An 18,342-nucleotide genomic window follows, 5' to 3' on the forward strand; every position below is an offset into this window, starting at 1 on the left:
TCATATACGTACGTACATACCACACGTTAAATTTCTTTCCTTCAACCGAGAGGGTGTTCGTGAGTTTTTAAGCGTATTGGTCGCACGTGCGCACAGAGCCAGTGACTTAGGCGTGGCTCGTGTATTATTAGCCGACGATAGATAATATTGTTCCATGTGCCGGGAGTCCATTTGCTAGCCTCTCGCCCCACAGGTACCTCCCCCCCCCCCCCCGACTCCACCCTCGTTTCTACCTCGTATCAACCAGCACCAGGCTTTCACAGAACAACCATCACCTGCCTATCGAACTTTGCAAGGTCCTTGAACTTTCATTCAAATCCTTCCTCTATCCATTTCTCATTCATGCCTCTGTCTCTTTGTTAGAAGTTTGATTAAATTTTCGTAAAAAAAGTTGTGCATTCGATTTTTTGTAATATTTACGTTAATAAATCTTACATATTATTTATTGAAAATTTATTTTTAACTTTGCATTGGATGTTTACTATAGAAACAAAAGAGAAAGGTAGGTTATTATAACCTGTAATGTAACTTGTAAGTATTTTCACCTACTTGCCAACTAATTAGTTCAATAATTACTTTGGATAAAGTATAATTAAAACAATAGACAGAGAGAGAGAGAGAGAGAGAGAGAGCTATTGGCAAACTTATCAATTAATTTGAGTCATTTTAATTTGTATCAACGCCCTTTCTTTCAATATTATAGAAATTTGCTAGAAATCCATACTTTTTAGCTACGGTTATAAATATAATTTTTTAAAAGTATGATAGATATTTGTAGATGGGATAGAAATAATTTGTATTAAGAAAAGTGTGAGTTCTAAAAATATTAGACGTTGAGAAGCAGTTTAGATGAATGCGAGATCAATGTAATCCTAAATTAATTGTAATTGTTCATTTTTTGTAAAAATGCCAAGTTCTTTTTTTAATAAATCCATATAAAATTTGAGTAAGCTCATCGAGATTAGAATATTTATTTTAAATGAATATAAAACTTCCAAGCCCAAAGCATTCATAGCACAGAGTAGATTTGCAAAATATTAGTTTTTCCGAAGAATTTTTGAGATCGAATCTTTCGTAGAAGCGATTCTCACAAAAATCGATAAAGCATCTGGCTGAAGTCTTAAAATATCTTTCAACTCCAACAAAGACAAGCTTTTATTAAACATATTTTTATTTTTAATTATGCAAATTTCCAAATAGAAGTTACATAAGACCAAAAGATAAAGCGAAGAATAAATATAAAAGGTTTAAAAATATACAATTTTAAGAATTGGGGATATATCAAGAGTTGGCTCGAGGGGTGAACTATTGGGTCTCAGAGTTGGTCAGTGTGTTTTGCTGAAATTCGAGGTCAAAAACAGCAACCTGGCAACTGAACTGGTGGATCAATAAACCCAACAGGCAAGGAAGGAGCGGGAGTGCGTGGAAGGTTGCGTTTTGCAGGTCCTTCCAACCCCTCCCTCTTCCTCCATCCTCATAAATGTGCTCAAGCTCACCCTTCGAATAGTCTCGAGTGGATTCCCTTCCGGGTGTTCCAATGATAAAGTACACAAAGAAATTTTCCTCGAAACAATTCCCCACTTCTGATAGACCTCTCCAAAATAAATTCGACTCGTTCAACCAAAAAGTTCAATCTAAAGAAAAAAAATAGTTTAAAATTTAATAACAAACTTGGAATTTTTCATGCAGTCCATCGAAGAAACAAAGCAAAACTCTCAAATTTCTACATAGTTTTATATACAACTTTTTCGCAAATATAATTATTTATAGATTAAATATTTGATTGTTTTCCAAGTTTCTCTATATTTTGAAATTACCATTATTTATTAAATTTTGCTGATGAATAGATATAGCTATTTATCCAAATTTGACTTGGATATTTTTGCAGCAAACAGCAATGTCTTTATTTATACAGCTTAAAGAAAGTATTGTATACGAATTATTGAAATGTGAATAAAGTCTGAAAGGAGCAGCAGATTTAATTGGACGAAGGAAAATTACTGAACGACGATACAAAGTTTGATTTTGAGTCTAATAGATGATGAAAAGCGAGAGAGTGGACTTAATGGAGCGGCCAATCAGCTTTTCCTGTCCATCTAAGCTCAGTCTTGAAGTGTAAGCATCGATTAAGGCGTCATCGAAGTAGTAGGATGCCAGCAACTACGAGAACCGTTGGACGACTCGTATTATAATTAAGTGAATTAACGAGAAAAAAAGAGGAAAGCAACAAATGGCAAAACGTCATGAGGAATACTAATGAATCATTTCACGCTACGTAACGTCCAATGAATGATGTTTCTCACCTCCACGGGAATCGATGACCTTTTTATAGCGTATAGCACAACGCGTCTCAGACACACGAATGAAATTAATCATCAATGACGATCGATAATGGAAATCGACCAATCATCGACATTAATTTCCTATAAAAAAAAGATTGATTAATTTTGACGAAATTATTTCAGTAGAAAAGAAAATATTTCGTCGAATAAAATTGTTGATAAATTAGATTGGCCTCGATTGGCGCGACTAATCACTATTTGTTAATTTAATTATAGTTCGCTCGGCTGATTCGTTCGTCGAAAAGGATTAGAAGTGTGTTTGGACATGCGAGGGATTAAAAAAAGTGAAAAAAGGGCGAGAAAAAAATACGGTAATCCATCGGCAGAGGTTATCGATCCTGTGTGGCTTCACACTCGGCTCTATTCTCTCATTGGCAGCCACCCTTTTTTAGTCTTTCTTTCTTTCTTCCTTCCTTCATTCCTTTCTTCCTTCCTTCTTTTCTTTTTCTTCTCTTCGATAACCAGAATCCCCTCGTAGTCTTTTCTTTTTATCCCCCTTGCTTCCTATTTCTTTCGCTTTTCTCTATTTATCCACTGGTAACAGTCAAATTTCTTTCTCTGTCTTGCTATATTTTTTTCTCAATAATAAATTCAACATCTTTTCAAATTTAACACGTTTTCCCTTCTTCATTTGCATTTTTTTTTTTCATCGCCACAAATTTTCCACTAGCAGCAGTCAATTTTTTGTTCATAACAATGACTCGAATTTATTCAGATATTTTTTCTTTTGAAATCCTTCTCACTTTGTCCTTTTTTAACTTGCTATTTTGTTCTCTGCTTGCACCCTTCCCCTACTTCTCTCTTAACTTCCTTCTTCCCCCATACTTTTAAAAGACAAACGAGGCCTCTCTCCCATGGCAGAGTTCCCCTTTGTTTTTGGCGAGCAATCCTGCAGAACGCGAATCGCGACGGGGACCACCACAGGGAAAGAGAGAGAGAGAGAGAGAGAGCACTTTGTTGACTTCCCTCAAGCCCTGCGGTTTCGCTTTCCTCTACAGCTATCCAGAATGACGTAATTTCTCATAGGAAGCCAGCACACGTTCATTAAGCTCTCATTAGCTAATAGATGAAATTCATTCCGTCCATGTGACAAATAGCTTTATTACATTCAATGTCACACAAGTCTGGCATAAATTATTATCCCTCCTTGTGTATTGAATAAATTACAAATTTCCCTCTTTCCTTCAATTATCCAAATGTTTATACCTTAATGCCTGGTATATTAACATCTACAAATTAAAACACAAATTTATTGAATTTTCTCATTGACTTGAAAAAAACCTTCAATCGTTTGTCCAATAGTTTAGTGTATTTATGAAAATTTCGCAAATAAATCTAATTTTTCCGAGAAAGATTTAAACATATTTAATTATTCTCTTATCAAATATTGTATAATTCCTTGTGAAAGGAAGAAATTCGAAGAGCAAGCAATAAATCATTATGTGTTTCTCTCGTGAAATCCTTCCTCGGCATTAATGATTTAACAAGATAATTTCTTACCTTCTCCAGAGGGATATTTTTGATCTCGGTGAAGCGAGCTAATCTCTGTAATGCAAATAGTTCTCGTAAATGGAGCCACTAGGGAAATGAGTAATTTTTTTACTAGAGCTAATTAAATCCAATGATAAACGAATGTAACTGGACGCATCGCGTGCAGCACGAGAATATCTATAGGGATTTCGCCAATCGTTAAGCTATCCACGCTTGTTTTAAAACTGCCCGTTACTCGCCAGGAAGCAAAAGTCAAACTTCCAGGCATCTGGGTCAATTCCATATTCGTGCCAGGTGCATAGAACACTTTTTTTATAGCCATCACTAAAAACAGCAATTTGAATAAATTTTAAGAGCCAGCAACTGGCTTAGCTTCTTTGGATAATTTAAGAGCTAACGCAAGAAAAGGCCTCGATGGAAAAAAAAGTGCTTTGTAACCGAAAGAAAGAAAAGAGGAAGGATGGTGGAAATACTTTAAGATTAAAGAGAGAAAATTTATGGCATCGAGTGGTGATTAAATATTGTGTAAACGGTGATAATGGCAAGAAACGATTTAATTAAGGACTCGTCGTTTATCAGCAGTCGAAGACGTTGTAGAAAAAGTAGCCTAATTGCCATAAACGTGCAGGAGAAGCGTGCTGCATAATAATCGCTGGAGGAGGCTCGGTCTTGCGAAAGAGAGTGTCCGGCAGAACAGAAACGCCACTTGACTTATCTCGAGCGTGTTGAACCGGAAGTGACGTTGGCTGGCAATTAAAAACCCCCAGCTTCCTCCGTGGCACATCGCGACACGCATCGCGAGTCTCCCTTCGACAAATACCCCCTCCCAAACATTTTCCTTTCAACAACACCGAAATATGGCATTTGCGAAACTTGTGCAATTTTTAAAGAAAACATTTCTCGTCGATCGAGAATAAAATACGAATAAAGATTGAATAGAGTGTACAAATAAATGAATCGTATATGAGTAAAAGAGCGTCGGTCGAACGAAACCGGCGAATCCCACGTGGTTCTATTCGAGTGAACGAGAGACGCCCAAGGTGTGTAATTTTAGCGAGAGTCGTACTTGAACGCTCGATGATAATCTTTCCACCACGGGACCCACAGTCAGGTACACTCCCGAGGTGGAAAGTTCAACGTTCACCAATAGTTACAGTTGTGCAAGATTATTCGCCTACGTATTGCCGCTTTGTTCAGATAGCCTTGCGAAATCTCGCGGAAAAATACCTGCCAGTGCATAATGGACCGTGACTATAATTATCAACTCTGTGTTTGTGTGTGTGTGGATGCAATTAAGCACTGCTCAGACTGTTTTTAACGTACGTAGAAAAAATAAGGAAAAAACCATGCATTTTCAGAACAGTGGAATAATAATAATGGGGAATCGATAAATGGTAATTTGCCAAGGTATATTGAAAGAAAGAACGACTGAAGGAGGAAGGTAATAATCTAGTAATAATATGGACGAATAAAGTGAGAAGTGAGAGAAAAATTTTAATTAAACGTCAGGTTATTATTAATTAATGGGAGAGTGGGTGAAACGCAGGTAGAACCTGTAGCGTCTGTTTATGTTGATTGTTGCGGCCAGGAAGCGCGTCGATCACGCGGTGAACCTGTACTGGTGGTGCACGTTCGCCAAGGGCAAATCGTGACAACTTTCGAAGACCCGAGGAAACCATTGAACCCCACTGACTAATCCCAAGCAATTATCGAGAAAAATTAGGAAAATCAGACTGAATACTACTGACAATCTGGGAGAAATCGGCATAAAAAAATCTAGGACTGGCACGACAAACTGAGCGAACAGTGATAAATTTGAAGAATGTTGGTAGATGAGTCGAGGATAAGAAAATATGAGATTGGAATAAATCGAATGAGAAGAAGGATAGAAATTAGCAAGAAAAAGAGAGAAAATAGGTGAAAACGAGCGAATGCCTCCATGCACGAGGAATAACTTGCTAAGATAAATAGAGAAAGGACGAAAAATTGGATGAGAAAAATGGCATAGGTGAAAAATTGTGGTGGGGGGGGGGGGGGGGGATAAGTTAAAGATAAGGTAGGGCAAAGAAAAATAGAGAAAAGTGGGGAAACGAGCTTATACGTATGGACATTGGAGATAAATTGCTGAAAAAAGTAAAGAAAGGCGAAAATTGTGAGATTGGGAGATTAAGTTAAAGATATAGGAATAAATTGGAGAGGGAAGAATAAAATAAGAAAAAAAGGTAAAATAAAGAAAATGAGGAAAGCTAGTGGGCGTGAGTCCTGGCAAATGCAAACCGAGGCTCTGGCCAGACATAGTACACACTCTGGTGGGCGCTGACTCATCACTAGAAAGAGGGAGACGGGGGCAGAGAGAGAGAGAGAGGATTTATCTTGGTGCAGCAGAAAGCTTGACCTCGCCTAGACCGGCTCGGTCTCGTCTCTCCCTCGGCTGCTACTAAATCGAGCTACTTTCACTTCTTCTTTCTGCTATAAACCTTCTTTACAGTAGAAAAAACATATTTTCCTTTGCTGTCCATTAATAAAACTCTCCAATAATTCATAAAACTTTCTGTTACATCCAATCAATAATAATCTAAACGTTACACACGTTGTGTTTTAATTATAATTTTAGAGGAGATCGGTATATAGAAAACAGCAAAATTTGCCTTTCTATTTACAGTAAGGAGAGATAAACAGACTCGTATTGGGATTGGATGAGCGATGCCTGGAAACTACGAGCCATTGGGTGAGAGAGAAGCAGTTGATTAATGCTGGTTAAACAGTGGCATGGTCGATTATTATCGGGATAGTTGGCTTATAAAAGGGGGAGGAAGGCTCCAAGCTTTTCCAACTGCCCCATCTTCAAAATGTTTTCTGACGTAATGGGATCAATGCAGAAATGTGCTTGGCTGCCCTCACAGAGGGACACTGATAATTAAAAGGAACGTGGGGCACAAGTGGCCCAATTTATTCGACCCACGTTAGTTTCTTTTTTCTTCTCCAACACTCACACTTTAAACAAAGACAAATCACTGGAATTACTACGACACTTAAATCACTACTTGCATCGTACAGACTACCCAATTTCAGTTTTACACTCTTGTCTTTCCACGTACTATATAATTTTCATTTTAACCAATGCCAGTTTTTTCTTAGATAGAAATATACAACGTCCTGATGGATGTAACACTAGTTTTATGCGAATCCCGACTATTTTGTTTTATTTAGTTTTGATATATGGTTTGCATAATTTTTATACGTCGTAGGTCTCCTTATAAGATGTTGAAAAAACAAAGGATTGTGGGACACTCTTTATCAGAATTCTTTCTTCGGCCACAAATCAAAAGAGGAAATAAATGGTCCTCGTAGACCGAAACATCCACGAGGAGCAAAAACAAGAGATAAAAGCTTGAAAGAGACGAGAAACTGGTTGAAAGATAACGGACGATGAGTTTCTTCATCCAATTCTAGAGGAATCTGTGTGAAATCGATGGCAGACAGCCATGATAATCGATAGTTACGATAAGCTCCCATAATTATAACTTTCAAGATGCTTTTTAACCTCGAGTGACTTGAGAACACTCGTTAATGCTTTTCCATCATTCAGAGATAAAAGTAATTTCGTTCTCTGTGTTGCACCAGTAATTTGTACTACTTTTGAGAACCGTTAGATGTGTAGTTATTCTTACTGTGAAAATGCATTTACCGCTATTCCCTTTGTTTCGGAATAGTTCCATGTGTGTAGTTTCATAAAACTTTAATATTTCCTCTCCCAAGTCATTAAAAGTCATTTTTCAGCGAGAACACTCTATTCCCTTTTTTCCTCATGCTCTTTGCAAAGGACTGACGCAGGCACAGACCTCTTTGCTGAAGAACACCATTTGTTCCGCATTCATATGGAGGCTAGCAAGGATTTAGAATTGTCCCCAATGACAATTCGACTGACATTTCCTTATCTTGGCGCAAACATTGACGGAGAGAGTCAGCCGTCTGTTGGACGCCGCTTCCTATCGATCCAAAGTCCTCGACACGGTCTTCAGCTTCGTAGAAAAACCTTTCAAAATTTACCGTATATTCCATCGCTACAATCGTAAGAGTCCTATCACCTGTAGCATCAGCACACTCCACCGCTTCGCAATCTTCTTTTCAGTGGTTTTTATCAATTATTCAAAATCATAAATCATCCTGAAACTGGAAAAATTGAAGTATCGAACAAATTTTTTAAATCAAAAGCTTTTTGTTTGACAATATAAAGTAAGTTTAAGTAGATTAATATATTATGAATGCGATATAAAAATAATACGAGTAAGAATGTATTAATAGGATAAAATAATCTCATAGAAAAAAAAGATTAAATAATAAAGTGTAGGATAATAATAATATTATAGATAGCTATTGAGGGGGGCTTGATATTTTTTCCGTTAAAGCTGTCTGCGAAGTGAGACTACTGCACGGATACTGGATATTTGGGTTAACTGCACACGCTTCCCGGTTAGGCGAGGAAATCACTGGCCTGAAGCTGTTTGATCATTATCCATCTCGATGTCGTTGAATTAATTTAAAGGTTCTGCATAATAATATTACCTCCCCTTACACCCCCCCCTCTCTCTCTCTCTCTCTCTCTTATTCAACAAAGATCATTTTCATTACAATTAAATTCCCTAAACAAAAATAAAACAAATTAAAACTTTTACTCATACAATTAACCAAACCCTTCCCAAACAAACAAAAACCATTCATAAATATAATTAACGATACGAAACAGCAAAACTATCCTTTGTTCGTCAAATCTATTACATTTTATTGAAACAAAAACGAAGCTTTGAGAAATTTGTCAAATCGAAATGGATGATTTAAATGTATTGATGATGGAGGAGGGAGAGGAGGTCGAGTCGGATGAATGATTTTTCTGTAGATTTCAGAGAAAAGCGATTAGTAGCGTTGGCTGATAGAAATTTCCTGTTCTGACAGGGAGGGCTTGATAGGATTCAATGCAAGAGTTGCTGTTTTCAATCTGTTTGTGCAATGAAAGCACAGGGACTATATATAGAAGATGATACCTATTAAATATTAAAGCGACTACGAAGTGAACGATTGGTACTTTAGCACAATGACCGTGATAACTTGATGAGCCAGCTGTTCTTTTTCAACCAATTTTGTCTTCTTTCTCTCTCGCTCTTTCTTCCTACTTATTCTTAGTTCCCCCTTCTTCTCTTGTTTTTTTTTCTTTCAGAGAATCTCTCTCTCTCTCTCTCTCTCGCATGCACGTACAAACACAATCTCCTTTACGCTCTTCCCCATCTTTCATTAAGTTCTTACCACCCCATGTAAGACATAAATAAAGTCTACCCAGCCCCCCCCCCCCCCCAATACTCCCCTTCCAAACACATTCAAGATTACAGCTCGACTTTGATACATACAATTCTATTCATTCTCAAAGCAAGTTTTTCCTTCTTTTGCCCGAGCCTTTCATTAGTGTTAGCTCCAGTAATAAACGAGCGTTATTAATAACGATTATTGTAGAAAGCTGATAACGAGTGGTGTCGATGACCTCGTAACGGCAGGATTTTCAGACGAAAATGATAATAAAGGTTGATTAATCGAGAGTATTTGATAGAAAAGGGAAAAAGCTCGGTGGTCCAATTTCGTAGGAGGTCATTAGCCTACCCGGAGCTCTCAAACCCACCTTCGTCCTTTACAACGTGACAACTTATTTTAAGCCCGTGGAATGTTCAAAATGTGCCAGAAGATCCAAAAAGACGCGTAAAACGCTCGCAAGAACCATGGCTCATTCGTTCAAGCCATTTATTTTTGGTAAGAAAAAAGAGCAACGCTTTCTTATTTATCTATAAATGCTTCATCCACTTTCTTTTCATCCTCCACACTTACCTAAAATCCTTTAGGCTCCTAGCAGCCAGCGTCCTGAAACAAAAATATTTCCTCTTAGAGATTCAATGTAATAAATAAAAAAGAGTGATACAAATTGCATAATATTCTGATTTTTGTGATAATTATACAGAAGACTAAGGGTATCTTGAATTATTTCAGAGTCTCGAGAAAATATCGATAGGATTCTTGGGAATAATCAATCGTGCAAGTTGGTAAGAATGAATGGACTTGGGAAAGTAACAATTCGCAAGCGAAAGAGGTTGATTTAATTTTAACTTTCGTCTGTCCGTTAATTAGTGAAATATTCCATGACCGGAACTGGTGGGTGTGTCTAATTGCAATTGGCCCGAGCACGCCGACGTCGAAAATCGCAAGGGTGGCCTCCCACCCCTTTCTAAAAAAAAAAAGAGGGAGAGAAAATACTCAATTGTACACCTGCAGAAAAAGGGTCCAGAAATTGCAACTCTACTTTCCATGAAAACAATCATGACTCTGTATATAAAACAGTCTTTTCCAAAAATTCAACTCCTAGTTATTTGAATTGATAATAAAAGTAACAGCAGATTAATACAAATCTGTAAAATTCAATTAACCAGTCATCGCAGTGATAATCAATGTTATTTTTGTATTGTTCATTAATTAGATAGGTTTTACTTTTGATTCATAAATCAAGGACAATTACATCACGGTCTTTCCCAGATTTTCATTCATAGATTGCGGCTTGTATAATAAGCAGAAAGCTCCCGATAAGGCAGGTATACGCACACGACGATAGATCCAGAGCGAACTGAGGCGAAATGTCTCTTCTGCCAGCAGTGAATAATGGACTGCGCTTATTTGGATGTGACTCGATTGTCAGCGAAAGTCCCATTGTGCCCTGCAAGCTTCCTTCGCGCCAGCAAAGCAGATTCGATGAGCAATGAGGACAAATAAATTACACCCATTCTCGCCTCTTTTCCAACCAAATTGAATTTTAATCGTTTTCATTTATCTCGAACATTTTTAGATTTCAAGATAAACAAATAATGAAAGAAGTATGCAAGTACTTGAATCTCTATATGGAGAAAATTTTCAGTAAAATTTCTATATAGTATCCTACTAGCTTCCTTCGCGTCAGCAAAGTAAATTCGATGAACAATGAGAATAAATAAATTGCACCTCTTAATCTCTCTCCTCTCTTTCATTCAAATTAATTTTCAGTAATTCTTACTCATCTTAAAAATAGGAGAAACATGAAGAAAATTGTGGGATTTTAAGTAAAGATTAAAAAAAAAACGAAATCTATATAACGAAGGGGTTTCATATTCTGAGAAATGAAAGAGACAAAGTGAGATTGGTGTGGAAAGAAAAAGATAGAAATCTTGCGACACGGTTGAATAATTCTTCTGTTAAGAGGAGTGGATAGCGCGCGCAGTATTTACCAAGCTAGCGAGAGTTGTGATGATCTAAAGTTTCTTATTTTAACGTAATGAATGGCCTATTGTATACTTTGAGTCTTCATTATTTCTTCCCAGAAGCGCGCGTACCGTTTAAATCGACAATACTCGGTCGGTCCCGTAGGATCATCTCATCATCCCAACACATCCGTGGCCATCAATTTGGTCCACGGCCATCATGCACCTACACCAACAAAGCTAAAACCCGCGCGCGCTTTGCAAGACGCCAGCAAGAAATTTCAGCAAGCACCTTATAATCTTCCATAAAGTTTTTATTATCGTTTTTAAGCTTTATGTGCTGCTTGCTTTTATTTTACGGCAAGATAATGTTTATCGCTTAAAAAATGCCGCCAATGATTCTCTTACATAAATAATCTTGACTGTTTATATATATATATAAAAGTGCATCAAATATTTGTTATATTTCATATTGTACGAACAATATAAAAACTTGAGCTATAACTTGATAAACCTTTAAACATTGGCTCAGAATCAAATTCAACGAAAAAGATTTTAACTTGTACGCTTCGTTTTTACGACGAGATAATTTTTATCACTGAAAAAATACCGCGCACATAATTCTGATATATAAATAGTATTTAGTAACTCTTTTACTCTTAAGTGTATAAAATATATAGCATTGGGAACAAGATATAAAAATTTATTCAAGTTGACGAGGAACTTTGTAATTCGCTTATATAGTTAAATTAAAAAAAAAAAGAAAAAACAAAGATTATAATTTCTACGCTTTTATTTTATAGCACGATAATTTTTATTGCTACAAAAAAAATACCGCAAATGTTTACCGTATATAAACAGTGTTTATTTTTTAGGATAAAAAATTCGATTTATACGTCGAGCGAAACTTATTGAAAAATTCGTTTAGAGTTAAATTGAAGATGTAAAAAATTTTGTTTCCATGTCTAAGGATTGAACGTGCGAGAAGAGATGTTACGTACACAAAGAGAGAAGGGTGGGAGTACCTGATTCGTGCAATTTAACAAACACAGGGTCACGCATTTAGTTTTGCTTGTCGTTTAAACGGGCCGATTGGATCGGATCTCGCAAAATTTCGCTCGACCCTCGAGTTTTTCTTGAACGCTCGCCTTTAAAACTCTGGGAATCTCTTTTTGCCTCGTTACACGGAACACTAACTCGCAGAGCCATAGTCTCTCGCTCTTTCTCTCACGGAAAGAACAACTGTGAAGCTGTTATTAAGAAAATAATTCTCTTAACACCTCAAACATATGAAACATATTCTTTAACTTTCTGAAGCTATAATTAGCTTCTTCTTAACTCGAGCAAATCACGAATCGTTTCATGAAAATTTAATCAACTTTATTATTATTTATAAAAAGATCTTTCCTAATGAAATCCTTCGGTGTTTAGTAATTTATATATTTTTTATTAATATTAGCTAATATTTATCTCCCCGCTCGTTTTCTCCTATCTCTTCTTCTCACGCATTCAAGAGGAAAGCAAAAAACCAGGAGAAAGTGAACCGATCCGAAACGAAATGATACTCGCTGCATGGATATCTTTTCTTGTTTTTCCCTCAATCTTTATCGTTCGATTTACGGCTCTTAAATCTCTCATTTTCATTCGAAACTTCCTTTATTTCATTATTTAAACTTGCTGAAAAATGTGTCCTAAACAACAGCAATAAGTATGCTTGATCGCTTAATCGTAGCTTCACTTGTTATCATTTTTCCAATCCATCACAAAAATCCTTGTAAATTTTTTTTTTACCAATAAAATTTGTCGAGTAGTGGAAACTTTCAAAAACATGATAAATTACTGTTTTAACATGATAAATACGCGGTCTTCGTAAATCTTACTGAACATAATATTTGTAACGTTTCTTACGTTGAAATAAGAAAATTAAATTAATTAAATTGAAAATTAAGAAATAAACGTTTGGATTTATTTTTAGATCGTTTCTCCATTTAAGTGTAGTACAAACTAGACGATTAACGTAATTTTCTAGCGAGTTACTTGAATAATGAGCTATTGTGCGCTTAATAAGTGTACAAACGCTTGTAAACGTTATCTGAGAAAGTGTACGAGTGCTCGTGCGTTATCTATCGGCTATAAAGAATATATAGCACTGACGACATTAAAGGTAAAAAAATTGATAACTTATCAAACTCAGCGAAATCTCACGCTTTGTCGATTTATTTTTTACACATCTGCTTCTTGTATCAAGACTAGCGTTTTTTCTAAGCGGAAAATTGCATCAAATAAATTTCCTTGAATAATGGATCGGTAAAGTACACTATAAATATCACACAAAAACAAACCACAGCTATTTTTGAAACAAGTATGGAATCTGGTAATTGGCCGATTATATTGCAATATTACATCATCCGGACGATTCTTCTCGATACATCGAACATTGTAAATCTTTTAAACGGATAAAGAAATGGTCCTTGAATTTTCCGTTTGCTTAAAATAAGCAAAAAAGAGAAGTAGAGAAAAGTGGAAGGTGATGAAAATGAATTATAATATAAAAATTCTAATCACTAAGGTATAACAAATTAAGAAATGGAGAAAATGCATGCAAAAATTTAAAAATATTTTTAATTCTTTTTTGAATAACTAAAGAGAGTTCTGGGGGGGGGGGGTATAGAAAAAGGGTAGCTTATACTGTAATTCAATCGTTAGTGGTGGAAATCCATGGAACATCAGACGACGATTTGTGGCTAATAAACCACGTGATGCGTGAAACAATATATATATATATATATATAGAGGGTAGATATTTAAAAGGAGAAATTGGGCCCGAGAGACGGTGAGATGTCTGTAGTAATATCGGCATCCCGCGGTACTATTCTCCCGGTAATCCGATAGTAATGGAATGACTGACACTCGTGCTACGTATATTCTCGGCAAGAAACGCTATCCTCGCTCCATAAGAATAACACGTCACTTACTGCACAGGCTAAAATTTCACGATGGACGCGTATCAAATGGAGAGAAACGACCGGTGAAACTCCTCAAAGGAAATTAATTAAAAGCGCGAAAATTTTCATTTCATTGGTAAATGAAATCATCGGAAAATAAAAGCAGCATATTTTCACATCAATTCGCTAATAACGATTATATATTTAAGACGATCGTTAGACCTACCGATATATATGATGCTTTTATAATATATACACGAAAAGATACTTATCAACAATTAAAACCGGTTATCTCACACCTGATGATGCTGCTCTCCTCCGGCAAATGCTCATCCGTGACATCAATTAAAGTGATAATTGGACAACTTTTCGTGTCCAATTTTCTTGCTTCATAATTGCATTTAACGTCACTGTATAATTTGTCCAAAAGAGTAACTTTTTATTATACGAGCTTATTTCGTCGGGTTTAATTTGACACTTTGCTGTTAAAGGACAAAGTTCGGTTGAAAAAATGTAGAAATTAATATCGGTTCGAGATAAAGTCGGCTTCGAGAGTGAAGTGTATAATAAAACGATATTATTATTTCACACCTGCTATGTCACTCTCGAGGAGAAAATATTGATCCGTAGAATGAATTAAAGTGATAATTGGTCAGCTTTTCGTGCCAAATTTTGTTGATCCATAATTGCATTTCACGTAACTGTATGATTTGTCCAATAGAGTAACTTTTTTATTACACGAGCTAATTTTCTCGAGTGTAATTTGACACTTTGCTGTTAAAGGACAAAGTTTAGTTGAAAAAGATTTAGAAACCGATCGTTTCGAGACGGAGACTGCTCGAAGAGTGCGAGAAATAATAAAAAGTTTGTTAAACGCCTTTTGGAATACTCCAGAGACAATGTTGATAGGTAAAGTCGATTAGAGGAATAATTAGACAAATTTCGATGAAGAATATTTCGAGTTTGATCGGTGTATAACGCACAATGTGCACAGAGAGTAGACTGTGCAAGAAAAAGAGAGGTTGAGAGAGTAAAGACGAAGGTCGAGGGTAATGTACAGCGAAGGATGAATTTTTTGAGTGTCATAAAACTTTGCGAAGGTTGAAAATTTCATCTCTCCGTTGTCTCTCCTCTCTCGAAAGGGAGAGAAGAAAAATGTGGGTCACGAACGAACCGACAATCGAGCCGATATTTATAGGACATATCGCGTACGTGTCCGACACGTTCTCTGCTTCGACAGAAAGCTCATTTACGATATGGGACATCGATAAAAACATTAAAAACGCCGGCAAACTAAAAAACAATACCTAAGAGACCTTTTCCAATCTTTCGCGAAAATCCCACGAACCTCGCTGCAGAGGCTCAAAATTATCCAAACGATACACACCGATTTCAGATGATCGACTACCTCAACCTACTCTCAAACTCCCTTTACTCATTTCGACAAAATTACCAATTTACCTTATAGTATTTACTTGAAATTATTTTACCGGCAAACCAACAATTTACAATTCTTCACTCTCCAATTTAAAAACCCAACAAGATACCGCGAGACTCAAGCTTAAATCCTGTGTATACATATAGTTAGGATTAAAACTGCAAATTAATTATACAAATTACAGCAAATACTGATCTGACCACGATTATTCACTTATGTAACCACTAATTGCGTTGATAATTGTGTTTTCATTGCCAAACGTGGTTCTCGCCTTGTATCACTGTTAAAAATACAAATTGTGTCATTGTGGCGGCAAAAGTGAATATACGAACGTTCAGACTCCGTGTAATTCGACAATGGAATAGTAAATTTTAGATTCCAGGAATTTGCAGAATGAACGAATAAAACGTTGCTGCGAATTAAAATTTGTTTGTTGAATAAAGTAGCAGTGTGCAGCAGCGTTATTCTTTCGTTGAAGGAAAAGGAATGTTTGGGAAGAAAAGTGCGAGGCGCTGGGCAAAGGTCAAGGGGGAGGAAATATGTGTAATGATGACGTCACGTGTGAAATAACCGGATGGGTTGAAGAGTGGGCCAAACGAGACTTTTGTCGCTGCTGTTTCTATCCAATGACAAAAAAATCAAGGCGCTCGCCGGCTTCCTCACAATAGCGATTACGCCGTGTTTTACATAAGCCATTGGCGTTACGTCGTATACGTGTATATTGTATAGTATATATATATATATATATATATATATAGTAGCAGCCCGAACGAACGAGGTAGATGAATGATATCCACCAGCTTCCCCCCTCGATAGTATCCCCCACCTCGACACGTGGGAGTAAATTCAGCCAGTAGGTCGACCCAATTGAAGCAAATTTTATTTCACCTAGCCTACTTACCACAAATTATACATCCAATCTCCATTACCACTCGAAGAACGTTATATTACACAGCGAAATAGAAACAACGTAATGTTGAAAAAATTTCATCGATAAAATTCCGGCAATTCCAACTTCAATTGTTTTCTCTATTCTTTTTCAATCTACGTATATTATGTATTCACGTTTGGTGTGTATATATATATATAAATAAAGGATAAGATCAGGTAAATTTTTATTGCTTACACTTTCTGCACTTTTCATTAAAATTCACATTTCGTGCAACATGTAATATAAAGTTTTTGTGAAGTAAATAATGTGGTAATAGAGGTACCCAGCGATTGAAACGGGTCTATTGAAGATTGGGAGGGGTGGGGGGGGGGGGGGGGGGGGGAAGAGAAAAAGGGTTTCAGGTCAATTCTGGGAGAGAAAAATTATTCCATTATTTACGCAAGGGTAGGTTTTGTTTCTTCTTCTTGGTCGGTGCTTGGATAAATTGTTGCACGTTTTTCTTATAGTCTACATAGTTAGTCTATGGTGTCGAATCTTTCAGTTGGAGCAGGGCAAGAAGTGGATGCTCTTGGGTGCACATGCACCCGTTGTACCAATGTTGAGAGAATTTATGCAGGTTACGGCATATACCACCTGGGATCCCTTACGCAACGTGGCCCTGTTTGCTTGTGTGTGTGTGTGTGTGTTTATCTGGCACACGCATAAAATCTTTTAACGTGCCTGTTTTCTATACGCAATTCAGCTTGTTTATATACATTTCAACGAGCAACTTACACGCATTTCTGCCGTAACATGAAGTCACAAGGCATTTCAGTGGCGCTACGTGAAAACTGCAACATTCACAACCACGACAAAACTCCTAAGAAAATTTCCAATCAAAAAATTTCTCTTCTAAACATTTAACAATCATAATTTAAGGAAACATGTTTCTTAATCTTCTTTTTTTTTATTATACCAACGATAGTTTACTAAGCTTTGCTTCAATTAAAATTTCCGACGTGCATATACTGCAAAGTCTGCATACGTGTAACGACCAGATTAAGTGCCCCATTTGTCTACCAAAATTAAAACTTTTGATCAGCTACGAAAAAAACACCGTTGTAATAATTCACCTTGGTATATAACATGAGTTGGAATAAATAGTGTGGGTGATTAGGACGTAAAATGTAAAAGTGTGCGTTTGAAGATAGAGAACGTGTGTGGGTAAATTACGCGTATAAATGAAAGTGTTGAACTGCGAGAATAGAAGCAAAGTTATCGATGGCGTTTAGGTAAAGGTGTGTTTTTTCTGCTCGTAGGACGTCACAAGTCTTGTGAGAGAAAACGTGTTGGTGAAGCCAGTCAGAATTGCTACATGCTCATTTGCACCGTGCAGCTGGGTAATATCCGTTGTGTTTACCAACGTGAAGAGCTTCCACGTACAGAATAGGCTATAGTCGCATCGATAAAACCAAGTTTGCTGTCGCAGTGTGTTTACTCTTTTTTCTCCTCAATTATTTTCTTCGTGTCATTTATATGCATATTATTTATATTATTATTGGTCTTACAGTCATAATGCTAATACATTAAATGGGACAAAAACCCTTTGACATATCGTAGCGAAAATTCTCCTACATTGAAACTTCAAGCTATTATTATCGTTTCATTGTTGATATCGCACGCTTCGAGTGACCTTGTTCCAGAAATTATAATAAATAAACTTCACATTTTTCTTTCTTTCTCTTTCCTTTCTTATCTTTTAACCATTTATTTTCTTTCACCCCCCCCCCCCCCTGTTCCTTTTACTTTTTTTATCTTCAACCACAAACCACAAGACAGAGGAAGAAAAGTGCTTTGAGTTTCTCGCATTGCTTGTACCGGAGGCTTGTACAATATACGTTAAAAATTCACCATCTCTCATTTGTAATTCCTTATCGTTTAATTATTATCGCTGTTCGGTCGATTCTCAAGAAATTTATAAACTCGATTC

The 18,342-nt window shown here is 36.5% G+C and overlaps 1 protein-coding gene across 2 annotated transcripts in view; it reads right to left on the bottom strand.

The window, feature by feature from the left end:
• The window catches only part of hts (adducin 1-like protein hts), a 37,305-nt gene that overhangs the window by 13,443 nt on the left and 5,520 nt on the right, over positions 1-18,342 (bottom strand). For both annotated transcript variants that reach the window (XM_066730131.1, XM_066730132.1), the window contains exon 2: positions 9,705-9,737. The gene's annotated coding sequence lies outside the window, so the exon portion shown is untranslated. The remainder of the gene's footprint in view (positions 1-9,704; positions 9,738-18,342) is intronic.

Source organism: Prorops nasuta, unplaced genomic scaffold, assembly GCF_024137725.1.
Source record: "Prorops nasuta isolate Cenicafe-Biocafe unplaced genomic scaffold, Cenicafe_Pnas_1.2 PNAS00008, whole genome shotgun sequence".
Taxonomy (NCBI): Eukaryota; Metazoa; Arthropoda; class Insecta; order Hymenoptera; family Bethylidae; genus Prorops; species Prorops nasuta.